Genomic DNA, 15,235 nt, shown 5'->3' with positions numbered 1-15,235 from the left:
TCTCGTGATAAAATAATCGTATACAGTGATTGATGGCTGTGGAACCTCTGGTACAATTGTGTACAATTCGCGCACCGACTGTATATTAGATCGTCACCAGACAATGGCAAACGTTCCACAAGAGCTATATGAAATTTGCACAGTCCGTTATCGTAGACCAGGTTCGAGAACATCGTATGGCAAGTAGTCATTTATGTTGAAATACAATAAACAAACTTACAAAACAACAGAGGAAGCAGTTTGACCGATCAACAGTGGCGTGAAAGACAAATACATCCTTCTCATGCATCACTGAGATTTGCAGCTTCTTGTGTTTACCGTGATTGCAGTTAAAATTTTAAGATGTAAGGCCCTCTAGTTATGTAAAACACCGTACTTTCCAAGCTCACAAACTTGTTCCAGCACCTCTGTGCCATCATCAATGGGTTTCGGTATTATTTAACCTGTAAAGTGACCATTTCTAGTAAATGATTACATAACTATATGCATATTTAGTTCAAACAATAATTCTTTTCTTTGTGTTAATACCTTTACACTTGGTGTGCATGATTTCCAGGACCAATTGAATATTATTTACACTAGTGGTCATTAAAATTCCTTCAACAAGAAGAAATGCAGATGATAAACGGGTATTCTTTGGACAAATATATTATACTAGAACTGACATGTGATTACCTTTTCACGCAATTTGGGTGCATAGATCCTGAGAAATCAGTACCCAGAACAACCACCTCTGGCCGTAACAACGGCCTTGATGCGCCTGGCCATTGAGTCAAACAGAGCTTGGATGGCGTGTACAGGTACAGCTGCCTATGCAGCTTCAACACGATACCACAGTTCATCACGAGTAGTGACTGGCGTATTGTGACAAGCCAGTTGCTCGGCCACCATTGACCAGACGTTTTCAATTGGTGAGAGATCTTGAGAATGTGCTGGCTAGGGCAGCAGTCGAACATTTTCTGTATCCAGAAAGGACCGTACAGGACCTGCACCATCCTGTTATGCATTATCCTGCTGAAATGTAGGGTTTCGCAGGGATCGAATGAAGGTTAGAGCCACGGGTCGTAACACATCTGAAATGTAACGTCTACTGTTCCAAGTGCCGTCAATCGAACCACAGGTGACCGAGACGTGTAACCAATGGCACCCCATACCATCACGCCGGGTGATACGCCAGTATTGCGATGACGAATACACGCTCCCAATGTGCGTTCACCGCGATGTCGCCAAACACGGATGCGACCGTCATGATGCTGTAAGTAGAACCCGGATTCTTCCGAAAAAATGACGTTTTGCCGTTCGTGGACCCAGGTTAGTCGTTGAGTACACCATCGCTGGCACTCCTGTCTGTGATGCAGCGTCAAGGATAGCCGCAGCTATGGTCTCCGAGCTGATAGTCCATGCTGCTGCAAACGTCGTCGAACTGTTCGTGCAGATGGTTGTTGTCTTGCAAACGACCCCATCTGTTGACTCAGGGATCGAGACGTGGCTGCACGATCAGTTACAGCCACGCGGTTACGATGCCTGTCATCTAGACTGCTAGTGATACGAGGCCGTTGGCATCCATCACGGCGTTCCGTTTTACCCTCCTGAACACACCGATTCCATATTCTGCTAACAGTCATCGGATCTCGACCATCGGATCACGGCTAAATTTCGCGTCTACAGCACGTCATCTTCGAGGTGTAGCAAATTTAATGGCCAGTAGTGTATTGCAGGTAGCTTGGCATCTGCAACCCAACAACGTTGATGAGAAATTTTGTTGAAACTTAACCTACCATCTAAACGTAATTTTGTTTGTTTCGATATTTCGCACCCATATTCGCTTTTCCTTACGTTTTCGTTTGGCAAGCTCTTTTATTCTGAGCATCATGGTGAGGTGTCGTGATTCACTCGAAAATATAACACGTATTTTCTCAAATAATGTCGTAAAAGCACTTAGCACTTCTCCTAAACACAGTGTAATGGTGGTTGTTGTGTGTCCCATCCCAGTCAGTGTTCTTTCGTTCACCAGTGAGTTCGGCGCCAAATTTGAATTTTGTTTATATTTCATCGTTGTGTTGTGTATGTACGTGTTTTCTGTACACTTCTTAGCTATTTGCGTTGCCTTTTACACGGTGTTCCTTTCGTGTGTAAAATGGTAAGCCTTTGCAGATGGTAGTGTATCCATTTTTCGTGTGTGTGTGTGTGTGTGTGTGTGTGTGTGTGTGTTTAGACGTTATCCGTTTGTGTTGTCTTTTCTGTAAAGTTCCTTTAATGTATCTTCCTGACAGATTAAAACTGTGTGCTGGACCCATACTCGAACTCGATACCTTTGTCTTCCGCGGGCAAGTGCTCTAGCATCTGAGCTTCCCAAGCACGACTCACGCTCCCTCCTCACAGCTTTACTTCCGCCAGTAGCTCGGCTCCTACCTTCCAAACTTTCACAGAAGCTCTCTTGGGAACCCTGAAGAACTAGCACTCCAGGAAGAAAGAATATTGCGGAGACATGGCTTTACCACAGCCTGGTTGATGTTTCCACTGCAGAGTGAGCATTTCGTTCTGGAAACTTCCTTTAATGTGTTAAACAGCGTGCCCTTGCAGAGTGTAGTGAATTCATTTATGACCTGTTTCCCTTCTGCTATTGCTTTCAGTATGTGGAAGTTTTCCTCGATGGTCTGTTTGCTGTATAGGCTGTGGCTGGGTTTTAATATTCTTAAGTCTGTTTCTATTGTAGCTGGGTGGTGATTGTGGGCTCTAAGGTGGTCTGCAAATGTGCTGTGGGGGCTGTTGCTTTTCAAGGCTCTGAGATGTTCTGAATATCTGGTTTTGAAGTTTCTGCATGTTTGTCCAACGTACACTGACTGGCAAATGTTGCATGTGAGGTCATATATTCCTGATCTGTTAAATTTATCCGGGGGTGTTTGTTGTGTTCTGATCTTTTTTTTGTTGTGTTCTCTGTCCAGTATCTTGTGTTCTGATCTTTTTTTTTGTTGTGTTCTCTGTCCAGTATTCTATTTGGAGTCCCTGTTTCGTTAATATGTTGCATATTCTGTGAAGAATCTTGGTATTGTAGGTGAGTATGTACTATGACACTTGGTCCTCACTGACGTTTTGTCGATAAATGAATAAACTAGATAGTGGTAATTATGTGCACATACAGATATTACGTTAAGAGATAATGGGAGATAAATTTACATTAAAAGATGCAACCATTAAACTATATACATGCCGTTGCATATTTACTAGTCAGTGCCCTCTGATAATAATTCTAAACAACGCCGTTAACTAGACAACGTGAAGGTTAAGATGGCCGCCATGAAATCATAGAAGTGTGCCCTGAAAAGGACGCCGTTGTCATAGTATCGTAACGGCCGAAGTGGTAGTCGAGAAATCAGATAACTACGCCTGGGGACGCCGACTACGATCAAGGTAGCGACTGAGGTCCATATCATCAAAGTTGTTTGTGCCGACGACTCATAAATAAACGCTGCAGGAAAACTGGTTAGCATTCTCCAGCATCGTTATTGAGACCAAATGTGGCAACACATCAACCACGAGAACAGCTGCTGTTGAAAGTTTCCATAGTAACACAGTGCCAGCTCTGTGTGGACATTCTCATAGCATGGGCTTCGAGAAACTTGAATGCATATACAACATCGTGTCGTGAGTAATATGATGATAGAGGGCTATACAGATCTTAATAGCATTAGGATACATTAATGCTAGTCTACTAATTTAAAGGAAAGGAAACATAATACGTTAAAAACATAGATATTCGACAGTACATTTTAACTTAGATGGTCGCAAAGTACACTATAAAATGCACATTATGTGAGATAAACTGCTTGTTTACAACTAAGTGGCACTAACATACATGTAAGACGTGCATAAAAAGTGGTACGATAATTAATTTTCATAAAATCAAGGTAAGGCAGGAGATAAGGCATGAGTCGCAAACATCCTTGGCTTCAAATGATATTCTGAAAAAGTTCAAAATATGCTTTATCCTGAAATTCTATTTGTTCGTTAAGGAGAAGGGATGGGCCGTTTCATTGCTGAACAAAAATCTCAAATTACTCCAAGCTATCTAACAGGAAGCCTCTTTGGCAGTCCGTAGGATTTGCATGTCGTGTTCTATATCACATTCTGATTGGATTCTACACGGCAGATGTTGTCCAAATGCAGATTTTCTGGGGGATGAACACTCCATATGATCTTCAAGCCTTGTTTGAAAACTCCTACCAGTCTGTCCAATGTATACCTAATGGCAATCCTTACATGTTTATTTGTATATCCTAGATCCTCAGAATCGATATTTTGAATTCCCTTCATTGTGTTTTATTTTATCTGCAGGTATGTTTGTGGTAGAGGAAGCTAGCTCATCAGATCAAAAACAAAGAGAAATTTCTGTTCTCAAACAAATTGCAGCAGTTAATGGTTATGACACTGAAATGGTTGACATTGTTTTTCAGAAGATACAGCTACACCCACCTCAGGCAACTACAAAAATGTATTTCTCGCAAATGGTCTATTTGGGAACTGCGTCTGATAGGATGAACAGGTTGTTTAAAAATACTGATATAAGGCTAGCTTTCTCTATCACAAATATAAATTTTTTTTGTTACTATTCAGGCAGGTGCCGGATGCTAGCGAGGGTTCCATGAGGTCTTGGTTAATAGACAAAGACTCTTCCCCTACACCTCGGTTTCCAACCACAATATGCCGAAGAGCCTCCCGAACAAGAAACTGTGCTCAGAGGCTCGAAGAAGGCGCAGGTCGCCCTCTTGTACAAGAAGGGCAGGAGAAGTGATGCACAAAACTACCATCCAAAATCATTCACACATGTTTGTTGTTTAATTTAGGACAGATTCTGGGATCAAATATAACGAGGTATTCATAACAGAATGGCCTCCATGCTAACTAGCATGAGTTCAAAAAACATCGCAACTCACATAACTTGCTGATAGCCCTCAGGCAGATAAAGTGTTCTTTTCCGAAAGTACCACGCAAGTGCTTACTGTCGAAAGTACAATTACACGAGGCATCAAGCGAGAATTACAACTAGATTGAGGCTTCATTAGTGAGGAGGGTACAGCACGTCCTTTTGGATGGATAGTTATCGACACATGTAGAATTCTTTTTGGGTGGGCCCCAGGGAGATGTGTTGGCATCCTTGCTGTTCATGTAATATATTAATGACATAGCGTGCAGTATTAACAGTAACCTAAAACTTTATCTGTAATGTGATACTGTCTCAAAATAGATTCATAAATGTTGACCCAAATCTTGGTAAGATTTGAAAGTGGTAAATAAGTTGCTAACTTTCTTTAAATCTTCAGAATTTTGCGCTTCACAAAGTGGAAAAATGCAGTTTTCTATGGCTGCAACATAGATGAATCACAGCTGCAATCAGTCAACTCATACAAATGCCTGTGTATGAAAATTTCTTGGTATGTAAAAACGAAAGGCAGGTACTCAAGGAAATGGGATATAGAGAATATATAGAACCAACGGTTGTTGAGAATTTCAGAGAAAGCATTACGCAAAGTTGCACCGAAACAAGGGAAAGGACTACAATAGAAAGCGATGGGTAATTATGGGGTATAAAATAGTCTAGGCAGCAGAGGATCATACATATAAAAAGACGGGGCTTAGTACTATTCCTTGCATAACAGAGGAGACATTGAATTTAACAAATACGAAGAGAAAATATAGAAAGGCAGCAAGTGAAGCAGGCGGTATAATATAGGATTATGTACGGGAAATGTAAAGTGGGTAAGCAGTGAAAGCTATACGAAAATATAAGGCTGTAGATACATACGATCGTAATGGGAAAGGAGGACTCTGCATATGGAAAAATTAAAGAGGCCTCTACACATGTGATACTCAGCCGTATGAATATCAAGAGCTCCGATATTAAACCTGACCTACGAAAATAACGGAAGGCAGACGTGTACAGGCAATATACAGTTGGACTACATTGCGTAAACAATATAAGGACCCTATTGCATAAAGAGAAGAGGAAGTAAGTGAAGATGAAACACGAAATATACTTCTGTGAGATGAATTTGACAGAAGACTGAAAGACCTAAGTAAAATCGAGGCCGCTGGAGTGGATGACATTCCTCTCAATTGCCGATATCCTTGGGAGAGGTAGCTATGATAAAACTATGCACTTGATGTGCAAGATATATATGAGATAACTGTAGCAGCATGCGATGTTTGCTAGTGACACTGCAGTATATGTGAAAGTATCGTTGATGAATGACTGCAGATGGATAGAGAATACGTTTGGTAGAACTTCTATTTAGTGGATTGAATTGTAGCTTCCTCTAATGTGGGGAAATGGAAGTTAAGGCCGATGTTTGGGAATAACAACACAGTAAACCTAGAATACAGAATCAGTGGTGTGCCGCTATAGACACTCAAGTCCGTTAAACATCCAGCCGTAACGGTGCAAAGCGATGCGAGGTGGAACCAGTACGACTGTAGTAGGGAAGGCGAATGGTCGACTTTGGTTTATTGGGAGAATTTTAAGAAAGTGTAAGCTCATCTGTAAAGGAAAACGCGTATAGAACACTTGTAGGACACATACGTGAGTACTGACCAAGTGACTGGAATCCTCATTAGGTCAGATTAAAGCAAGACAACGAATCAATTCAGAGGCATGTTGCTGGACTTGTTTTCGGTAAATTCGAACAAGACGCAAGTGTTTTGGGAAACTTCGTGAACTCAAATGAGAGCCCTTGGAGGAAATGTTACGTTCTCTTCGCCTAATACTACTAAGAAAACTTAGAAAACCGGCATTGATAGCTGATCGTAAAACCATTCGAATGCTGCCAAAGTACATTTCGTGTAAGGACGGCAAAGACAAGACAAGCTAAGTGAAGGATCTATCGGAAGCATATAGACAGTCGCTTATTCTTCGCTCTGTTTGAGAACAGAACAAATGCGGGTAGTGGTAGTGTTAGTGTCATATTCCACACGTCGTATGTGTTTAGATGTAGGTGTAGCTGTATCTTTAGGTTTCAAGACTATTGTGAGAATTCCAATTCCAAAAAAGGCAGGCCCAGGTAGGTGCAAATACTATCGAACTATCATTTTAAAAAAGGATGGTTGTAAAATAGGGACGCAAATTATTCACAGAATAACGGAAAGAACTGATAGAAACTGACCACAGAGAAGAGCAGTTTGCTTGCAGAAGAATTGTAGGAACACGTGGAGCGATACTGACCCTACGTCATAACGTAGAAGCTGAAGAAACACAGACCTACCTACGTAGCAACCGTTCATTCAGAGAACGTTTCTGGGGCGTTGACTGCGCTCTCCGAAATTTTTAAAGTGGCAGCGATAATATACAAAAAGCCGGCTGTTTGCAAATTGTACAGAAACCAGACTGCAGATATAAGACTCGAACAACATTAAAGTGAAGCAGTAATTGAAAGGCAGTGAGAGCAGTAGTTTATCCTCGATGTTATTAAATCTGCACACTGAAGAAGACGAATAAACTTCTGAGATTGTTCGTTTGACGCAAAGCATTGTATTACCATCTACAACTACATCTATAGTCAGCAAACCACCGTGAGGTGTACCAGTTATCAGAAGTTCTATTCGTTCCATTCACCTATGGAGCACAGGGAGAATTACTGTGTGAATGCCTCTGTGCATGCAGTCATTATTCTAAGTTTTACCCTTATGAGCTGTACATAGGGTATTGTAGTATATTTCTGCAGTCAACATTTACAGCCGGTTCTTGATACTTTGTTAATAGACTTTCACGGGTAGTTTACATCTATCTTCAGTTACTTCAATATCTCTGTCACACTCTCCCACAGATGTAACAAACTTCTGACCGTTTGTGCTCCCCTTCTCTGTATATATTCAGTATCCCCTGTTAGTCCAATTTGGTATGGGTCCTACACACGTGAGCAGTAGTCTAGGATGTGTCACTCGAGTGACTCGTAAGCAATCTCCTATGTAGACTGAAAGCATTTCTGCAGTATTCTACCAATAAACCTAAGTCTACTACCTGCTTTACCCGTGAATCTATGTGATCGTTTCAATTTATATCCCTACGAAGTGTTACACCCATGTATTTGTATGAGTTTACTGACAGTCAACCATTGATATTATAGTGACGCATTGATATTATAGTCACAGGATACTACGTTTTCCCATTTTGCGAAGTGCACCATTTTACATTTCTGGATATTGAAAGAGACTGACCAATATTTGTAACACTTTGAAATCTTATCAAGATTTTGCTTAGTAATGATGCAGCTTCTTTCACTTACTGCTTCTTTATAGATAACTGCATCATCAGCAAAAACCATGATGTTAATATTAATATTGACTTCAAGGTCATTAATATACAACATTAACAGCAAGAGTCCCGCCTAAATTCCGTAGGGTGCACACGAAGTTACTTCTAGATATGACGATGACCCTCCATTCAAGTTGACATGCTGCGTCCTCCCTAGCAAAAAGTCCTTAGTCCAGTCACAAATTTCATTTGCTACGATCATATGGATATGATCGTACTTATGACAGTAGGTGTAGTTATGAGTCAAATGCTTTTTGAAAATCAAGAGATACTTTATCTACCTGATTGCCTTGATCCGAAGATTTCAGTATGTCATGTTAGCAAAGTGCTGGTTTTGGTTCACATGATCGATGTTTTCGGAACGCATGCTGGTTGGTATTGAGGAGATCATTCTGTTCCGGATACCTCAATACGTCTGAGCTCAGAATACTATGCTCTAAAATTCTACAATGGATGGATGTCAAGAATAATGGACGTTAGTTTGGTGCATCACTTCTACTAGGCTTGTCATCAATGGGAGTTATCTGTGACTGTTTTCAAAAACTGGGTACAGTATTTGTTCAAGAGATCTACGGCATGTTATAGTAAGAGAACGGGATACCTCAGCTGAAAATTCAAAATAGTCTCTCAAAGGGGTTCCATCGGTCCTGGAGCTTTGTTTGTTTTGACGATTTCAGCTGTTTCTCAACACCACTGACTAATACTTATTTCTTTCATCCTTTCAATGCTACGAGGATTAAACTGGGTTTATCTTCTGGTTTGCTGTTTTTAAAGGAACTCTTGAAAACCAAGTTAAGTATTTCAACTTCTACTATGGTACCGTAAATTTCAGTTCCTGTCCTATTCACCAGGGGATGGACACTAACTTTAGTGCCACTAGCAGCCTTTACATACGACCAGAGTTTCTTTGGGTTCTGTGAAAGATCATTTGACATTATTCTGCCACCGTAGTCTTTGAAGGCATCATTCATTGCTCGCTTGAAAGCGAAACCCGTTCCATTCAGCATTTCTCTATCTATAGCCCAACGCTTTGTTTTACACCCATTACGCAGTAATGTCTGATTCTTTGCAAAAATTCTTTACAGTTGCTATATACCGTGGAAGTTCCCTCCCATTGTGAACTGTTCTATTGGGTGCATTTGTATCTACTGCACGGTCAACTTTTCTTCTAAACTTGAGCCATAGTTCCTCTACATTCTCCTACCCTGTGCTCAAAGTTTCAAGTTCCCCATGGAGATGTGACACTAATGATGTTTTACTGAGCATATAGATTTTTTTGCTTCTTTCGGTTGTACTTGGTGGTAATTGTATCCACAGCTGTATTATGGCCACTGATACCGGTTTCGATGTGCACATCCTCAAAGAGATTGGGTCTATTTCTTTCCATTAGATGAAATATATTTCCATCATGAATGCGATTCCTAGCTACCTGATATAGTTAATTTTCAGAGACGACGATTAGTAATGTTCCACAGGATGGCCTATCATGCCCAGTAATTTTCCAATTAATTATTGCGTGATTAACGTCTCCACTAATGATAATTGGGAAAATTCTGTACAAGTGAACTGAGTCTTTCTCTAAAGAAATCGGTTGCTTCAAGAAATGAGTCTGGTTGGCGATAGAAAGATCCAGTTATCATTTTATGCCCACTCCTGATACTGAGTCCTTTCCAAACAACCTCAAATGCAGCTTCAATTTCTATCTCAGTAAATTTCAGTTTCTTATCTACCGCAATTAATACACCATTCCCATTTGCCATTTGCCTATCCTTTCAATATATACTGAAAGTTTCCCTAGAAAGTTTACTTAAAATTCAGGTTTCAGTCAGTTTTGTGTACCCAGTATTATGTGAGCTTTTTAATGAAAAAAAAATTTATTATGTAAAATAATGGGATGAAAATGGGGAAGAAATGGATTTAAATATTTTTATTTACTCTTTCAGTACGAACTTTGTTGTAGAACCCCTTTTCTTCGTGTGGTAATAAAAATTCATTTAGACAGAATTAAGCACATTTAAAATTACGTGAACTTTAGCAACCCTCTCATGCTGATAAATTCAAACTAACTGATAAATAACATTTATGACTTTGAACATTATTTAAATTAAATTTTTTTACGTATTTCGGCCTTGGCACACATTTTCTAGATGCAGTGGGTTTTTAAATATTTATTGAATTCTTTCCTGGCGTTAGCTATGGAACACAAAACTGTCTCTGTTAGCATAAAATGGTTAAATATTGCCAAGCCAACCTGAACATTTAATTATCATTGACAAAACACACTTCACTTTACGTTTAAGTTATTTGCTTTAGAAATTGAAAGAACCAACAGATTAACAATTTCAACGTTAATTATACGCCTATGAATGCACAAATGTAAAATTAGTAATAAATTCAGTCAGCCTCAGGATTGCTGTAAAAGAAAAATATTTCGTAATTCACTGCTAATTTTACCTGCTCCCGATTTACGGGTTTGGTTAATTTTATAGCGGAACAATTTTCTAAATGTGCCGCCGCTGCAAATCGTTCGGTCGCGGCACAGCCCAGCAACACCAACGATAATAGCTAAAAGTGCTGAAAATTCTTGAAAGAAATATTATAGATGACATGGGCAAGCTAATTTACATTAGTAATACACAATTTTGATTAATTATATTTTGACCATAACAATAATTAAAATTGCAAAACTTTATAATTTCTCCTCTAATGGCGGCTGAAGATAGATACAGACAAAAGAAGTCCACTCAATCATATAATGCAACGTCACAGGTTCCTCTCTCTCTCAGACTCGAGGAAGACGACAGAATGCACATTATGTATTGCTATTTATATTATTGCTGATTGTGAATGTCTCTTCGTAATCTTACAACATTATTTTCCTCTGTGGCTATATTTTACATTTTTTCATCGCAGATATTAACATATTTCGTAATTACATTATGCGTATAGAAATATTACAATCATAAATACATGGAGAATATTATTGCAGAAAATATTACAATAATAACCAACGTCCTTTACACAAAATTAAATAATATTTTTTGTTAAACAATTACAGTACATACGAGTTGCTTTTTGTTGGTATGAACTGTACGTAGTGTTCTCATTACCGTACACGTACCTAACAGGAGTGCCACAGTTGTTGTTAAGCATTTGCAAATGTGCACGCTCGAGTTCAGCAATTCTGTGTGTCATTTCATTTTATTAATAGTGTGTGTGCTGCCAGGGAACGTTGCAGCTTCACTGCTTTCCATGAGAGCTTCAAACTATGGAACTTTCTTCTCCGATTCTCCAGAAAACCTTCTCATTCCTTACATCAGTAATCCACATGGATTTCAACATTCTTCTCTAGTACCACATATCACTCCTCGTTCTGTTATGTTTTTGTTTTCCGACAGTCCATGATTCGCTAACCCTGTGAACTCTGTGCTCCAACACGGGATGAATTGTTTAACGTTCGTCAGCTGCTGGAAATCGCTCTGACTACTGTCAAACGATTGGCAACTGCTGCGAATGTGTGTGTTGGAAGAGCTCCCAAGAGTCGTGTACCTGTGATACCAGTACCAGTTTCTAGTCATTTATCAGTTTTGATGAACACTCACACGATCTCTGTCTTTATTATTCACAGGGTGTCCAGGAGATATGGTCAATATTCATGGATATGACAAGAGCGATTATTTGAAGATTTATTTATTTTTTTTTTTTTTTGTCATCAGTCTACTGACTGGTTTGATGCGGCCCGCCACGAATTCCTTTCCAGTGCTACCCTCTTCGTCTCAGAGTAGCACTTGCAACCTACGTCCTCAATTATTTGCTTGACGTATTCAAATCTCTGTCTTCCTCTACTGTTTTTGCCCTCTACAGCTTCCTCTACTACCATTGAAGTCATTCCCTCATGCCTTAGTAGATGTCCTATCATCCTGTCCCTTCTCCTTATCAGTGTTTTCCACATATTCCTTTCCTCTCCGATTCTGCGTAGAACCTCCTCATTCCTTACCTTATCAGTCCACCTAATTTTCAACATTCGTCTATAGCACCACACTTCAAATGCTTCGATTCTCTTCTGTTCCGGTTTTCCCATAGTCCATGTTTCACTACCATACAATGCTGTACTCCAGACGTACACCCTCAGAAATTTCTTCCTCAAATTAAGGCCGGTATTTGATATTAGTAGACTTCTCTTGGCCACAAATGCCTTTTTTGCCATAGCGAGTCTGCTTTTGATGTCCTCCTTGCTCCGTCCGTCATTGGTTATTTTACTGCCTAGGTAGCACAATTCCTTAGCTTCATTAACTTCATAACCATCGATCCTGATGTTAAGTTTCTCGCTGTTCTCATTTCTACTACTTCTCATTAGCTTCGTCTTTCTCCGATTTACGCTCAAACCATACTGTGTACTCATTAGACTCTTCATTCCGTGCAGCAGATCATTTAATTCTTCTTCACTTTCACTCAGGATAGCAATGTCATCAGCGAATCGTATCACTGATATCCTTTCACCTTGTATTTTAATTCCACTCCTGAACCTTTCTTTTATTTCCATCATTGCTTCCTCGATGTACAGATTGAATAGTAGGGGTGAAAGGCTACAGCCTTGTCTTACACCCTCCTTAATACGAGCACTTCGTTCTTGATCGTCCACTATTATTATTCCCTCTTGGTTGTTGTACATATTGTATATGACCCGTCTCTCCCTATAGCTTACCCCTACTTTATTCAGCTTGCACCATTTTATATTGTCGAACGCTTTTTCCAGGTCGACAAATCCTATGAAAGTGTCTTGATTTTTCTTTAGCCTTGCTTCCATTATTAGCCGTAACGTCAGAATTGCCTCTCTTCCCTTTACTTTTCCTAAAGCCAAACTGATCGTCACCTAGCGCATTCTCAATTTTCTTTTCCATTCTTCTGTATATTATTCTTGTAAGCAGCTTCGATGCATGAGCTGTTAAGCTGATTGTGCGATAATTGTCGCACTTGTCAGCTCTTGCCGTCTTCGGAATTGTGTGGATGATGCTTTTCCGAAATTCAGATGGTATATCGCCAGACTCATATATTCTACACACCAATGTGAATAGTCGTTTTGTTGCTACTTCCCCCAATGATTTTAGAAATTCTGATGGAATGTTATCTATCCCTTCTGCCTTATTTGACCGTAAGTCCTCAAAAGCTCTTTTAAGGACTTACAACTCAAAATGTAAATAATTACGTAATAGACATTGTGTATTTATTAAACAAATCCAGGGATAAATCTTGAAATGGAATTAAAGTTCAGGTAGAAGGTACAAGTACTCTGAGATTCGTCGATATGATCGTAATTATGCGAGGGTCGGCAAAGGATTTAAGAGAGCAGATGAAATGAAATAGTGTCTTGAAAACATCCAAAAAAAGGAACACTAACGGAATGTTGTCGAATTATACCAAACAATGCTAAGGGTATTAATTTCAGAAATAAGGTACTATTTGGACAGCAAAATAACTGATCTTGGACGACTAAACGAAGCGATCGGTTGATACGACACATCGTGAAAAATAGTTGGTTTGGAAATATAGGGAAGTGTTGGTGGTAAAAACTGTACAGGGAGGCGTAGGCATGAATATACTGTAGAAAGCAAGTGTCTCTACGTTACAGCATTTATTTAGAGATAAAGAGGCCTCCACAGGGCAGACAAGTACTTGCACAGGATAGACTGAAGTGGAGAGATCCACCAAGCCATCTACAGTCTGAATGAATCGTGTATTTAATTTCAAAGAATATTCTTAAAAATGTATTTTATCTGCTAGCGATTCATCTAGAACATTAACACTTTTAATCACACTATGTGAGCGTGGAAGTAGTTGCCAGGGAGTAGCTGACGATATCAAAATCAAATTGCTTTCAACAAATGGGACTTTTATACCTAAAAGCCTTTCTTTAGAAACAAATTTAAAATTATAAGCAGAAAGCACTCTCTAAATATCAAGTTACAATTTAATTAGAGGCAGAAAGAAACAAATGTTTGAGTGTATGAGCTTTCGGGCTGAGAATCTTGTCGCTCCCTTTTGACACAGCAGTAGTCACGACCGCTCACAACAACCTCTGAAAGACTACAATGGTGCAAATCTGCAACACACCAGATTACCTTAAAGTAAAAGTTTTAACAATTCACACAAACACACAAACTATGCATCCCGTAGGAGGGATGGAAATAGGACAAAACACTAACATTAAAAGATTAACTTGCCACCGAAGATGCAACTTGATTTTAACTTCTAAGAAAAGTCTTACGGTGGAAGGGTGGCAACTTAATATACTAAAATGACCATTTAAATAAAAGCCCCTGAAATGCAATCTTATATAAAATTATGCAAGGTTGGCCAAACGGGTTAACATGCCCTACAGTACACATATACCTCCTCTCAAGATGATAGGCAAGATAAAAACATATTTCAGGAATTAGGCCGTTACACTCCAAGCAATAAATTCGTAAACACACCGAATCCGACAAACATGACAGAGGCAGCTCCGAACGACAGACAGACACTAACTACCTAACAAATGCGGACGACAGACAGACGAGCAAGCTGGGCACGAGAGACTGACCAAGAAAACAACCAGAGTTTAACAAGTAAATGAAACAACGTATCACCAATCACTTAATTTATAATAAACGGCGATATCTGGAGAAGACCTGGCGCAGCACACCCAAATCGCTCTCCCGAACCGTCCGAACCACTCGTTGAGTTCTCTTACTGGCGGAGTGCAAAGACTCTCATTTTGCCGGCTTTAAAGTTTGATCCAAACGATAGACATACTAGCACTCCGAACGACAGACGGACACTAACTGCCTAACAAATGCGGACGAGAGACTGACCAGCAAGCTGGGGACGAAAGACTGATCCCAGACTGATTGACTGGCGAGCTCACAGCGCCCCTTAAATGCACGTAAACAG

The sequence above is a fragment of the Schistocerca americana genome, chromosome 1 (assembly GCF_021461395.2).
Source record: "Schistocerca americana isolate TAMUIC-IGC-003095 chromosome 1, iqSchAmer2.1, whole genome shotgun sequence".
In the NCBI taxonomy this organism is placed as follows: Eukaryota; Metazoa; Arthropoda; class Insecta; order Orthoptera; family Acrididae; genus Schistocerca; species Schistocerca americana.
The sequence above is the reverse complement of the archived record's forward strand: the minus strand, read 5'-3'. Positions refer to the sequence as shown.